The following is a 14369-nucleotide window of genomic DNA, read 5'->3' as shown; positions in this document are numbered from 1 at the left end:
AAGAAGTCAGATGCGGCACAGGCGGCATTCCTTGCACCTAGTTCAGCCTAAGTCTGCTAGGACTTTTCTGCACCTAATTGCTGCAAACAAACCTGGTCATGTAAAAAGGCCCTCCACCCTTCAGCATCTCCTCAAATTTGATACTGCTCACTCCTAACCAGAAGGATAGCAGTCTTAAGGGAAGACAGAAGGAAAACAGTACTTGTTAATAGTTTTTCGTAGTGTCTTCCATGGTACCGACATCCAGGACCCCAGTAACCCCATGCAAGCATGCATACAGTTCTGTAGACTGCCCCTCCCTCACTGCTCAGAGGGAGGGAGCTATATCTTCCTAAGTCACTTTAGGTGCCTGGGACAGCTAAGTATTTGAGTGTAAGCCGTAGTAAACGCTACTTGGTAGAGGTAAGAATAACGAAAAAAGAAGTAACTTAATTTCATTTGGCTTAGAGGAAAAAATATGTATTCTACTACATACTAAAATATCAGACCAATGTACAACACACTGCAAAACTTTAATGCAATGTGGTGAAACACAATGTTTAAATGTTAAATTTTTCAAGCACACAAAGATCATCTTCTGAAAGACAAACTGGGCTTTTTGGTAGCTACCTTTGTATAACTTTATAAAATTTTTTCCCTCAACAATGTCTGACCCTGATCTTGATACTTGCTACAAAGTCTGGTGTGGAAAATAGCATCTTAACAGTCCACGATTTAGGATATACTCCCGATCCTCCCGACGCTCATCTTCAGAATTCATCAGAGGCCTGGTCGTCATCTTCGTCCCTTACTTCTCGGTATTTTCCTGAAGGCTGCCCTTCTGGATTATAACTCTTCATTTTAATATTCAGCCTTTCAGCTAGTTTTTGTGCTGTGAGCTTTGCTTGCATCTCCTCGTAGTTCTGTTTCTGCTGTTTCTCAAGTGCCAAGGAGTCTTCTATGGAAAGCAGCTGTGCGGGCAGATGGTGAAGCTGCAGGAGCCGCGCGGCCGTGATGTCATCAAGATGCTGCTTGTCCCTGCGCTGGAAACCGCAGCTTCTCCTCTCTGAGGTCGGCCAGGTGAGTCACAGTGTTGGGATGGTAACACATTGGTTTTAAACTTATGCGGCAGGGGCACTGGGTTTTTGGCTCGCATTTCCAACACTTCCATTTAATGAGGCTTCTTAGGAGTCCCAATGCAGAGGCCTGTCAAGTTCTTAGCACCTTTGTTTTCTTTTTTTCTTTTTTTCTTTTTTCTTTTGGTGGTACTGGGGGTGGAACCCAGAGGCTTTCCACCTCTGGGCTATACTCCAAGACCTTTTTATTTTATATATATTTTATTTGGAAACAGGGTCTCACTAAGTTGCTGAAAGCCTCACTAAATAGCTGAAGTTGGCTTCGAACCCGTGCGATCCTCCTGTCTCAGCCTCCCAAGCAAGGGGATTACAAGCCTGCGCCACCACGCCCGGCACCTTTGTTTTCTTCTGAGCGATGTTCACCTTGGTTTGTAATTGTGATCCTTTGTAACTTGTCAATGAACGAATTGTCAACAGGGCTGGCGATCTCTTCCGCTTGGCTCAAAGCGCAATGCTCTGGCTGAGGACGAAGCCTTGGCACTGATGTGGGGAGCTGGGCCAGTTAACTGTATTCTTGGCCTCTGGTGTCTCTGCTTCACCTGTATGAGTATGATGTACAGGTTCCTGTTTTTCTGAGGTTGTTTTAGATGACTTGATATTATCTACAAAGGAACAGCTAGGAACTAGTGATAAAGTATCAAGTATCTGGTCAGAATTCTGAGCCTTTTCTATGTCCACACCAACTCCTGAAATTGCTTTTTGTCTTAGCGTACAATCTAAACTAACAGGACAAAACAGTTCACTTTTTCCTCTAACCTCTTCATGTTCTACAATGGCAGCCTTCAGCTTGGCAACAGCCTCGAAAATCTTTTTACCTTTGTCGGGTAATTTGCAAATGAATTTTTCGTTGTGCAAAATTTTTTTGTATGTTGAACCAGCCTTGATTTTCTGGGATGAAACCAACTTGGTCATGGTGTATAATTCTATTAATATGGTTTTGAATGTGTATAGCTAGTATTTTGTTTAGAATTTTGGCATCTATGTTCACCAAGGATATTAGTCTGTAATTTTTCTTTTTTGAGGTATCTTTATTTGGTTTGGGGATTAATGTGACACTGGCCTCATAAAGGGAATTTGGGAGAATTCCATCCCTTTCAATTTACCAGAACAGTCTGTGAAGTATTGGGATTAATTCTTCACTGAAGGTTTTGTAGAATTCGGTTGGAAGCCCATCTGGGCCTGGGAATTTCGTTGATGGCAGAATTTTTATTGCTGTTTCTATTTCTTTGCTTGTTATTGGTTGGTTTAGATGTACTATGTCCTCTTGGTTCAGTTTAGATAGGTTATATGCACTTAGAAATCTGTCGATTTCTTTCATGTTTTCCAGTTTATTGGAGTATACGTTCTCAAAACAGTTTCTGATAATCCTTTGAATTTCCTCACTGTCTGTGGTGATGTCTCCTTCCCATAATTGGTTTTGTGGGTGAAAACGAAGAACAGGAAATAGGTGTCCCCATTTTCCCGATCAATCGCTTGGAAACAGGGGTTTCTCAAAAACCAGAAGAGGACCTGGTCATCCGGAGGGAGGTCCCAGTGGACTGGGAAACAGTGGGTCACCAAGTGCTTGGATTTTGGGGTCCCAGTTGACCAGACGACCCAAGTCTGGAACCCGCTAACCAAGGGAGGGAGAGGGAGCTAACCATAGTGAAGTGTTGCCAGCCAGCGCTGGCTGCAGCAGAAATGCTGAGAAGCTGCTGGGGGCACAGTGGAGCTGGGGTGCTCGGCGCCTGTGCCTGGTGTGGGCGGCACTGGAGGCTGGCTCAGGAGGAATTAAATGGTGGCTCACAAGCAGTAGCACACAATCAGTGGTGTGTGGGTGGTGTGGCGGATGCTGAAATTGGGCCATGCGCTGCCCAACGAGCTTTGCTGGGGCGAGCAGAACAGAATGGCCAGAGGTTCCGGCAGTGACCGGAGCACAGAGCTGGAATGGCAGATGTGGAAGGTCCAAGTGGCGGGCAGAGGACCTGGCCTGTGCAGGTGGTCGGCAGGCTGAGCAGGCACCAGTGACTGCGGGGCGTGCACCCCCAACAAGCCTGGCTCAGGGCGGGTGCAACTGCTGGTCTGGTGGCCGGCAGAGCCTGCGGTGGCCACACAGAGCATGCAAGTGGTGGCCTGATTGGAGCCTGCACACTGCAACAATGGTGGCAGTGGGTGGAACCATGCCTGCAAGCCAAGCACCGGCATGGGACCTAGCGATCGAGCTGCTGGTGGGTCGGAGAGTCCGGGGCTCAAAACAAGAGAAAAAAAGGGGGTGAGCCCAAAAATTATCCTTGTTTTGGCACCAGATAGATGGTTGAAAATAGAGTTAGGGAGTTTAGAAGGAAGGTAAAAACTCCAACCAGGTTATCAGAGGCTGCTTCATTCGGACCCGACCCCTCCAGAGGGTCAGCCAGCCTTGGGGAAAGGGACAGACAGGCCACGCGTCTGGAGAGTTGCACATATTTCCTGAGCGGCCATCTGAGTCACGTGATGGATTGGAGGCACTGATGTTTTATAGGCATGCTTATTCTCTTGCAACATCTGTAGTATCGCGATGTTTGGAGTCTTGAGGCACCTGGATTCTCGTGATATCTCCGCTTCTGGCTTCTGGGGTTCTGCCTCCTGTTCCTGCTGGGAGATCATGTGGGGGAGGGACCCGACTTATCAGTGTCACTGTAGGTTCTTACTAGATCCCTTCTCTGAGTAGACCCTATTACCTGTGTGTAATCCAGGCCACTGCAAAGCACACTGTGTTGCTGTATCTGAAAGTTTTTCTGTGCACACAGGTTTCCTCCCCTGGGTCTCTGAAGGGTTGTACCACTGTGGGTGCTGCTGAGCCAGGGTTTTTGCTATGGCATCACTCACCACCTAAGTTGTTGGAAGTCTTGTTGCTTTCAAACACTTGGAATATTTATCTGGATTTCTTGAGACTGCCACACCAGAGTTCATGGTTTGGGCCTGCAGCCCACAGCCCTGATGGCGCTGGTGGCCAGTCCTCAGCACGCCAGTCACACGTGCTTGGGCTTTTTGCAGTGGATCCCGCAGTTCAGAGTAATTAAATTTTTTCTGCTATGTTTCCTTTTTTTTGTTTTGAAATATGAGCTGTATTTATTTTGCTCATCTAGACACTGCCTTCTCAGTATTTGAACGTTTTTTTGTTTCAGGTACTTAGATATGCTGCATTCCGCGGTCGCCATTTTCTTCCTCACAACTAAGTTTGATATTTCATTTGCTGATGTTAAATAACTTCAAAGGTGCCAGCATACTTAAATTATTGACAGGTGAAAATAAAATAAAAAACAAATATATTTATAACAATGTGAGCTTGAATTTCTTTTTACTCTTTATTCTAAGATTAAACATATTCCATGTATACCATTTTTTTTTTGAGAAGGAATATATTTTTGGTTCTTTAGAACCCACAGGAAAAAATGTTTGTCTTAGGTATTTTAGTTTTTATCATCTTAAAATAAGAAAAACAGGGCTCTTATAAGTTATATAAATTTCTAGACATGATTAATCAGAACCTAAGCCAATATTTGAATACAAAAATTCTGGCTCTGAGCTTCTGCTCTTACTATCTTATTCTTAAGTTATATAAACACTTTATTTACTTATTTATTTGCCTACTCTCTCCCACACCATGAAAGTAAATGTAATAGGCAGGATGTGATTCAAAATCAATGCTGTTAGTCATCTTGTTCTAGTCCTTAGCCAGATTTGGCAATAAAATGGGGATATAGCCGGGCATGGTGGGGCACGCTTGTAATCCCTGCGGTTGGGAGGCAGAGACAGGAGGATTGCTCAGGTCCGAAGTCAGCCGCACTAGCTTAAGAGACCCTGTTTCCACATAAAAAAGTATAAAAATAGGTCTGGGAGTGTAGCCCATGGGAGTGTAGCTGGAGGTAGAAGGGATTCCAGGAACCCCAGTACCACACACACACACAAAAAAAATGGGGATATGATAGGAATGTTACAATTAAAATGGGAACATATCCTAAATTAATTAGTATAGGCATCTTAGAGAAAATAGCTTCTTAATATTTTTTGTGTATTATAAAAGACATGCAGAAATGTGCATGCTTTTAAAAAATATTTTATTGGTGGATTATAGTCTCACTTTATAATGTAAATCATAGTAATATTGACACACATGCACAGAGCATTTCGTGGGTTTTTTCCCCCAGCTTTCTCACTCCTCCCTTTCTTCCCCAAGTATTGAGATTGACATTGGTATTCTCACATATGTACAATGTCAATGGAAGTGATTCCTTCATCGATCCTTCCCTTAGAACACCACCCTGGCTCCACTGGAGTTTCTCTTCCATTATATGAAGAAACTCTGGTGTCCAGATTGCTCCCTAGTTTCCACATATGAGAGAGAACAAATGACGCTTCACTTTCTGTGACTGGCTAATATCACTTAACATTAATGTTCTCCAGGTTCACCTATTTTCCTTAAAATGGCATAATTTTGTTCTTTTTTAAAAAATTTATTGGTGCATTGTATTCATACATCTTAATGGAGTACACTATGGTGGAGGCATACATGAACACATCACCCAATTAGCCCTTACATAATTCCCACCCCATTTCTACCTCCTTCTCATGTTTGGCTTAGTGATTGACTTTGATCTTTGTTAATGTACATCAGAACATTAGAGAATTTCCCTCCTCCCTCCTCCATTCCCCTCAGGTTACCTTATTTGCTCATCTATAGTATCTTCTTCATCTAGAGTTCCTCCTATGACCCATTTTATCCCTAGCTTCTGCTATTAGGGAGAGCATCCGATTTTTTATTTTTTTGTTACTGACTAATCTCACTTAGCATAATGTTCTCCAGCTCCATCCATTTCCCTGTAAATGACATAATTATGTTTTTATTTATGGCTGAGTAAACTTCCATTGTGTACACATACCATAGTGTTGTAATACATTCATCTGTTGATCGACATTTGGGCTGGTTCCATAGTTTGTCAGCTGTGAATTGTGCAGCTATGAACATAGATATGCATGCATTATTTTGATAGTTTGGTTTTCATTCTTTTGGGTAGATACCCAGAAGAATTATTGCTGGATCATATCAAAAGTTTGTTCCCATTCTTCTAAGAATTCTCTATATTGTTTTCTAAAGTGGTTATGCTAATTTACAATCCCACAAACACTATATTAGAGTACCCACTTCTCCATATCCTCACCAACATTTGTTGTTTGTGTTTTGAATGATTGCCATTCTAGTTGGAGTTAGGTGAAATCTCTGGGTTCTTTTTATTTACATCTCTCTGATTGCTAATGATGTTGAGCATTTTTCATGCATTTACTGGACATTTGAATTTCTTTCTTCTTGAAGTGTCTATTTGTTCACTTGCCCATTTTTTGATTGGGTTATTTGTTTTTTTAATAATGATAAGCAGAGTTTCTTGAGTTCTTTGCTTATTCTAGATATTAGTCTCCTCTTGGAGGAATAGGTGGCAAAAACCTCCCATTATGTTGGCTTTCAGTTAAAGTTCTTGATAGTTTCCTTTGTTGTACAGAAGCTCTTCAGTTTCATGCAGTTCCACATATTTATTTTCCTTTTAGTGTCTTGTGCCTTTGGCATCTTGTTGAGAAAGTTTTTACCTGATTTTATGTGCTGAAATGATGGACCTATGCCATCTTCAAGGAACCTCAAGGTCACTGTTCTAATATTCAAATCTTTGATCCATCTTGAATTGACTTGTGCAGGGTGAGAAAGTGTGATTTATTTTAATTTTTCTGCATATAGATAACCAGTTTTGCCAACACCATTTATTGAACAGGCTATTTTTTTCCAGCATATGTTTTTGGCCCCTTATATATAGCCAAGTGAAAAATCAATTGGCTTATATATAGCCAAGTGAAAAATCAATTGGCTATAAGTGTGCAGATTTGTTTCTGAGTCTTCTATTCTGCTTCATTGGTCTATATATCTGTTTTTGTGCCAGTACCATGCTGTTTTTATTACTATGGCTTTGTAGTAATAAAATATAGTTTAAAGTCAGGTATTGTTATTCCTCCTGCATGGTTTTTGTTGCTAAGAACTAATTTGGCTATTCTGGTTTTATTGTTGTTCCAAGTAAATTTAAGGACTGATTTTTTTATGTCTGTAAGAAATGATCTTGGTAATTTAATAGGCACTGCATTGAATCTGTAGATCACTTTTGGAAGTATGGCCATTTTGATGATATTTATTCTGACTATCCATGAACATAGATCTTTCCATCTTCTACGGCCTTCTTAATTTTTTTTTAACATTGTATAATTTTTTTGTAGAGGTTTTTTACCTCCTGGGTTAATTTTATTCCTAAGTATATTTTTTGTGGGATATCCTGAGTGGAAGTGTTTTCTGGATTTCTTTCTTAATGGATTTATTTTTGATATACTGGGAAGCTTCCAAATTTTTAAGACTGATTTTTATATTCAGACACTTTGATGAATCTGTTGATTGCTTCTATGATCCTTTTGGTTGAGTTTGTTGGCTCTTCTAAGTATAGTATCATGTCATCTGCAAATAATGAAAATTTTAGTTCTTGATTTCCTATTTGTACTCCTTTGATTTGCTTTTCTTGCATTATTTCTCTGACTAGAGTCTCAAGTACTATATCAAAAAGAAGTGGTGATAATGGTCATTTGTATTATTCTCTATTACTGAGTCAAATTTCTTTTTTTTTTATGTGTGTGTGGTACTGGGGTTCCTGGAAGCCCTTCTACCTCCGGGTTACACTCCCAGACCTATTTTATATTTTATTTGGAAACAGGGTCTCTTAAGCCAGCACAGATGGCTTCGAACCTGCGTGATCCTTCTGTCTCTGCCTCCCAAGCACGGGGATTACAAGTGTGCGCCACCACGCCCTGCCTGAGTCAAATTTCATTGTGTGTATATCCCATAGGCAAATAATGAAACCAACTTAGGTTTCTACTAAGAGAAATGCTCATACTTTAGATGTTATATTCTACATATGTACATTTGTAGGTGCATATGTGTATAAACTATACATAAATATTATATATATGAAGAATAATATCATAAAAAACAACATTGTTTAATATATTGTACATTGATAGCACTAGAGAAGCCTATTTCTTCTCTTTAAAAAGTCTCTCTCACTTTTGCAATTTTTTCTTGATCTTATTCATGGTTTTATCAAATATATATATATATATATATATATATATATATATATTTAATTTTGTTTGTATCTCTATGTGAATATAATTATTCTCTTAATATATTTATTACTTTTTATTTTACTGTAATTAATATAAATTTAAATATTTTGGTTCTATAATATACTTTGCTTGCCCCTTATCACATAGAGTTGCATTATTACCTTTTTAGTAAAATCTAACATATTAATTTGGATCATTTATTGGTGGTAGGCCATGTGATACAAGTTTTTGTCCAATATCTTTTCATATTTCCAAAAGTACTCACTAATAAAGTAGTATTATTTACTTTGGAAACAATAATAAAATACTAAACTTTTTTAAATAAAATATAAATATTCTCAAGATATTTTGATTTCTTATAATAATATTATTTAAAAAAATAAATCTATTTTTATAATATATTGTTATTAGATATAGATGTTTTACTTTACTTGGAAGCTTAAGATTAAAATTATGCTATACCTTATATATGCTTCTAGTTCATTATGACTTTTTATGTGTGGAAGAGATTTTAAAAAATTCTATCATTAACTTATAGCTAATGATGTAAAACTGTAGTGAAAATATTGCATTATTTTTAGAAACTAGAGAAATAGGTTAAATTGTAATAATTTCAATAGTTTTCTTATCTATATGACATGCAATAAAAGAGTAATGAAAAACTCTCAGAAATTATTTAAAGTATACTGGCCAAGGAAAACCCAAAACTTGAGTAAATAACTGTGGATAATCTCATATTGAAACAATTCTGCTTGAGAGAACCAGAGTGAGAAGAGCAAGATATAATTTTTCACCTGAAGTTATTTTAATTGCTATTGTAGAGGGAAAAATGTGTAAGACTTGAAACAAGCTGAGAATTACTGAGTATCATAAATTCTTGGTTATCTGATTCTACAGGAGTTTTTATGTTCATTAATATTGAGATATTTTACAACTTTGTAAGTTTTAGATAACTTTCTATAGTTTAAATTATGTTTTCAAAGATGTGTAAATTGTGTGTTGTAATGCATTTAATTATTGCCTTGTCACTTATTGCAGTTTTTGTTATTTGTTTATTTACTTATTTGTCCATTTATGGTACCAGGGGCATCCTACCTCCCAGATAAGTCTATGGCCCTATTTTATTTTTTACTTTTAAACAAGGTCTCAATAGGTTACTGAGAGTCCTGCAGTGTTGCTAAGACTGTTTCAGCCTTCTGAGTACTGGGATTACAGACATACACTACTTTGGCTGGCATGCTTCTATTTTTAAATTCAGTTTGCTATTTCATCTGACCATTGGATTTTACTCAAAAATATCCTTAAAGTGTTTCTAAAGTCTTAAAAGCTCCCTCATTCAGTTATGGGTTAAATGCAATATTTGGCATGTGAGAAACATATTTCTATGAGCCATAATGTTTCCTTCATAAAAAATTTCCTTATTTTGGGCATTGTTAACTGAGATATCCAGTAGATTTATGTGAAAACCCAGATAAGCTTTCTTTCGGGGAAAATATACTACAGGCAACACAGGCAAAGACATGGATTTTCTTGGCTTCCACAGATAAGTTTCAAGTCCCAAGAAAACTTTAACTTTGCGAATTCTTTGTTATTCTATTTAGTTCCTACCCTTTTACTGATTTCTTCTGAATTACTTTTTATGGCTTGACCATGCAGTGATCTTTAAATCTAGTAATATAACATAAAGGTCTAATCTCTATTGGGTAAGAGATGATAGAGAATTTAATCTGCTAGTCTTGGGGATAGCCAATATATCTGTATATTTGTTTATTTTAAGTACACCTAAGGAAGCCTATTTCCCTGAAATCATGATTAATTAATTTTATACCTAGTGTCTTTTGATCTATGAATAATATTTTACAATTGACATTGTGATCATGTGTATTTGTAATTCACAAAAGCCCTTCCTTCTTATTATATCATTATAGAATGATGCCTTATATAATATTGATAAATCAGATTATAGAGGAATTATTTTTCTGATTGGTTTATAGGGAACTTTTATAAATGAAATATCACATTTCTTATAAAAACTTAAATAGAAATCAACTTTGCTTCCTTATTTGTTCTACCATTACTAGATTACAAAAACAACTTAAAGGAGGGCTTTAAGATGAATCAACACTCATGCTACACTATGAAAGTAATCAGTCCAAAACAGTTGAGCCTGATTTTGTGATAACAATTATCCAAAGTTATTATAATTCTTGCAGTGAAGTGGTACTATAGAGAAAAGAGTGAAACTCTTGAAGTGGACAAAGGAAATTCTAGCTAGGTTTGTTTGCTTTGAGATCATTTGATTTAAAAAGTTCTGTCTTTCTGTTTTGTTGTTTTTGCTTTTGAAGCTCTTCTATTAATGGCTTCATGAACTACATATATATTAGGGGTGAAATCAAAGAATAGGAAAATCATTTTTTATGAAATCTTAATTGCATTTAGTAAAATGCATTTTATTTTCCTATGAATTTTGACTGGTTTCATGATTTTTCATCATTTTTAAATTCATTTTTGTGTTTTTATTTAAAAAGGCTATACTTTGCCAGGCGTGGTGGCGCATGCTTGTAATCCCTGTGCTTGGGAGGCTGAGACAGGAGGATCATGCAGGTTTGAAGCCAGCCTCAGCTGGCTTAAGAGACCCTGTCTCCAAATAAAATATAAAATAGGTCTGGGAGTGTAGCCCAGAGGTAGAGGGCCCCTGGGTTCCATCCCCAGTACCACCAAAAAAAAAAAAAAAAAGGCTATACTTTGAACTCTATTATGAGCCACTCAAATATTTTTTTTTTACTGTTCTCTAATGAATGAATTAAATAAAAAGACTTTTGTACATGAACAACTTACATATTTGCATTCTTATGAGTGTCATTGTAATGAACCATATGTAAAGGCTTCCCCCAAAGATTTTTATATTCTAGAATGTCATATGTGGCTACACCATAAAATAAACTATAGCGTTTAGGGAAATTGTAGCATTTTTGAGAATTTCAAAAGGAATTCATGGTCGGGCATGGTGGTGCACACTTCTAATCCCCGCTCTTGGGAAGCTGAGACAGGAGGCTCCCACAAGTTTGAAGCCAGCCTCAGCTACTTAAAGTGAAGCTCTCAGCAACTTAGTGAGACCTGTTTCCAAATAAAATATAAAATAGGTCTGGGCATATAGCCTGGAGGTAGAAAGCCCCTGGGTTCTACCCCCAGAACCACCAAAAAAGAAAAAAAGGAATTCATGTATGTGTGCATTTTTCTGTGTGCATGGTACCCACAGATGTTGTACCTTTCAACTCCCCCTTGGCACTTTTTAAGTTTTGTTTTGAAACAGTGTATTATTAGTTTGTAAATAGTCTCTCTAAATTATTTAAAGCTGGCCTTAAACCTGCAATATTCTCTCAGTATCCTAAGTGTTTGTATTATAGGCATGCCTCACCATGCCCAGTTACTTATTTTATTTTTCAAGCTCTAGATGGAGATTTATATCTTGTTCCAGGATAAACAAAAGTCATTATCAGTTGATTGTCTGTTATATTGGCTTTAGCAAAAATAAAACAGAATTACTATTATTTTTTTGAGGTACTGAGGATGGAACCCAGGGGCATTTTACCTCTGAGCTACACCACTAGCCCCATTTTTTATTTTTTATTTTGAAACAGGGTCTCACTGAGTTGCAAAGGGCCTCACTAAGAAGCTAAGGCTGTCCTCAAACCACAGTCCTCTTGTCTCAGCCTCCCAATTGCTGAGATTACAAGTGTGCACCACCACGCTCAGCTCAGAATTTATTGAATAGTGAAGATAGACATAAATTTTGTTCTGGGACTATCAAGGATCTAACACATCACCTTATTTTTAAATTTAACAAAATACATATAAAAAGCCTTTAGAATAAAAGGTAAATAAACATAAGTTAGTATATAGGGAATTTGCTCTATAGGACCATTGATGTTGGTTATGCAAACTAATTGTAGAAGTATATTATTACAGCATTTAAAATTCAGTAACAAAGAAATTATAGAACATTTATAATATATATTATAGAATAATATACTAAACTTAAAATATTATATTCCTCCCATGTTATCTATATGAGGAAGTGATATAGAAGTTGTTTGAAAATTAAATAAATACTGTTTGGTTGTCTTTAACACAGAAAACAGAGCTTGATTTATTCCTGAATTGATCATTTAAAAAGCTTTTAATTCAGAATTTAGTGAAACCCAAACTAAAATATATCATCTAAATGAAATTTATAAAGCATTATGCACTCATTAAGAATGCTATGATTCATAAAAGTATTTCTAATAAGAAGTCAAGATATTGAATTTAAAAAAAATTTAATCGAAACACAAAATGTAAGACAGTACTGTGAGAAATAGTATAATAATCTGTTGGACTAAGAGAACAAAGAAAAGTAAAATCATTACACAAAGCATTTGAACTTAACCCATTTAAGACAATGTGTGAAACATTTTTTTCAGCTGACATATCTAGCTCATTTAAAGTGCTATGTGTATGTATGTCACTGTCAAAATAATTTACATTATGATGTGAAAATACAATGTACCAATAAAAGCATATTAAAATAAAAAGAGAACATTTTAAATATTTAGTCTCATGATTTATAGTAAATTTATCTCATTGATACTCCTAAATATATATGCTGACATATTTCTTTTGCTTATCTTTGTCTCTATGCATGTATATTTTATACTTGTAATACAAGTGAAATAATATAAAACATCAGAGTGTTCTTACCATCAATGCTCATCTGTCCTTTTTTCATTCCGATCATTGGCATTTGGTATAGTTAACAAGTTAGTCACTTTTTCTGGTCCTTTTCTCATGTCTTAAATTTATATTTCATGGTTTATTATTTTATTTCCACACAAAAGTAATATGGATGTCCTTTCAATCTTTTAGCCTGGCCCGAGATCTCTTTTGTGAGGCAAGATTGTCTACAGTAGCATCTCCAATCTTCCTGAGTTCAGGGTCACACAGGTTTGCTCATAACTATTTGTTGTATAAGTAAATCCATCATGTGTTCCTGATCCTCCCTACCTCTGTCTTCTGTCATGTGCAATGGCAGCACAAATAAATGCATCGTCCCTAATATAAACCTTTCTCATCTAGCATACTCTTTATCATTCAAAGCCTATGTACATAAATCAGAAACAAAGCTCATACAACCAAAATGCTAGCACTATGACTTAAATATTATTCTAAATTATGTGATTATTGTTTGTTCCCAAATATCTTGCTGAATTATTGGACCTTGCTGAATATCATTGTTCTCGTTCTGTTATTTTAGAAGATGCTTTATCTTGATCTCGTCTACTCTAAGTCTAATGCATATTCCTGATATCATCATTTAGAAATCGGATTTGTGACTTCCCAAACAGCAGACCTTTCTCTTGATGACTAGAGCCATAATTCTTTTGAAGACTTAAAAAAGCGCGGTGGAGGAAATGGATGTCTAGTTACTGAGCCTATGACATTTGGACATAGAAATGGTTAATAATTATACAGAAGTTTGTACAATGCTAGAAATAGTGTAGGAAACCTAACCTTTTTCAAGCTAATTAAATGCATCAAGTTTCAAAGACAGATATAAAACTTATTTATTTTTAAAGTCATTCCTACAATTTTGTGATAAAACATGATTTATCAGACGTGATAATGCAAGATTTACACAAAAATATTGTGTAGTTCTGTAGTTGTGTGCATTTTGTGTTTTGTTTTTACAAATGAAAACGAGAACTTAAAGAAGAACCCTGGGAAAATGATTTCTCCAACAATCAGAAATGTTTTGTGAACTAATAAAAGGAGAAAAGAACATTGATGCATGCCAGCAGGAACTGTATTGTACTTATGTGAATGTTATCTGACCTATTCATTATTATCATTATAGAGAGTGGCTATTACTATTTTCATTTCAAATGAAAAAAAAGTCTCAATTGTGAACAGAATTTTTTTATGCATCTACTTAAAAAGTGGTCCAAAGAGAAAGGGTAACATTTGAATGTACAGAGATGGAAGAAGCAGATTTTTAAAAGAATATAGATGATAAAGAAATGTCATTACTTTGTGAAACTGTATGTTGAA

General features: G+C 36.4%; 1 pseudogene across 1 annotated transcript; it reads right to left on the bottom strand.

Moving 5' to 3' along the window:
• Positions 1–749: 749 nt before the first annotated feature.
• On the bottom strand, positions 750–2027 carry LOC308270997 (DNA-directed RNA polymerase II subunit GRINL1A-like; annotated as a pseudogene). Its single transcript has 2 exons — positions 1452–2027; positions 750–1203 (listed from the first exon to the last, which is right to left on the bottom strand). The product of its transcript is annotated as a DNA-directed RNA polymerase II subunit GRINL1A-like (transcript).
• Positions 2028–14369: the final 12342 nt, after the last annotated feature.

This window comes from Muscardinus avellanarius (assembly GCF_963383645.1).
Source record: "Muscardinus avellanarius genome assembly, chromosome: 12".
NCBI classification, from domain to species: Eukaryota; Metazoa; Chordata; class Mammalia; order Rodentia; family Gliridae; genus Muscardinus; species Muscardinus avellanarius.
The sequence above is the reverse complement of the archived record's forward strand: the minus strand, read 5'-3'. Positions and strand labels throughout refer to the sequence as shown.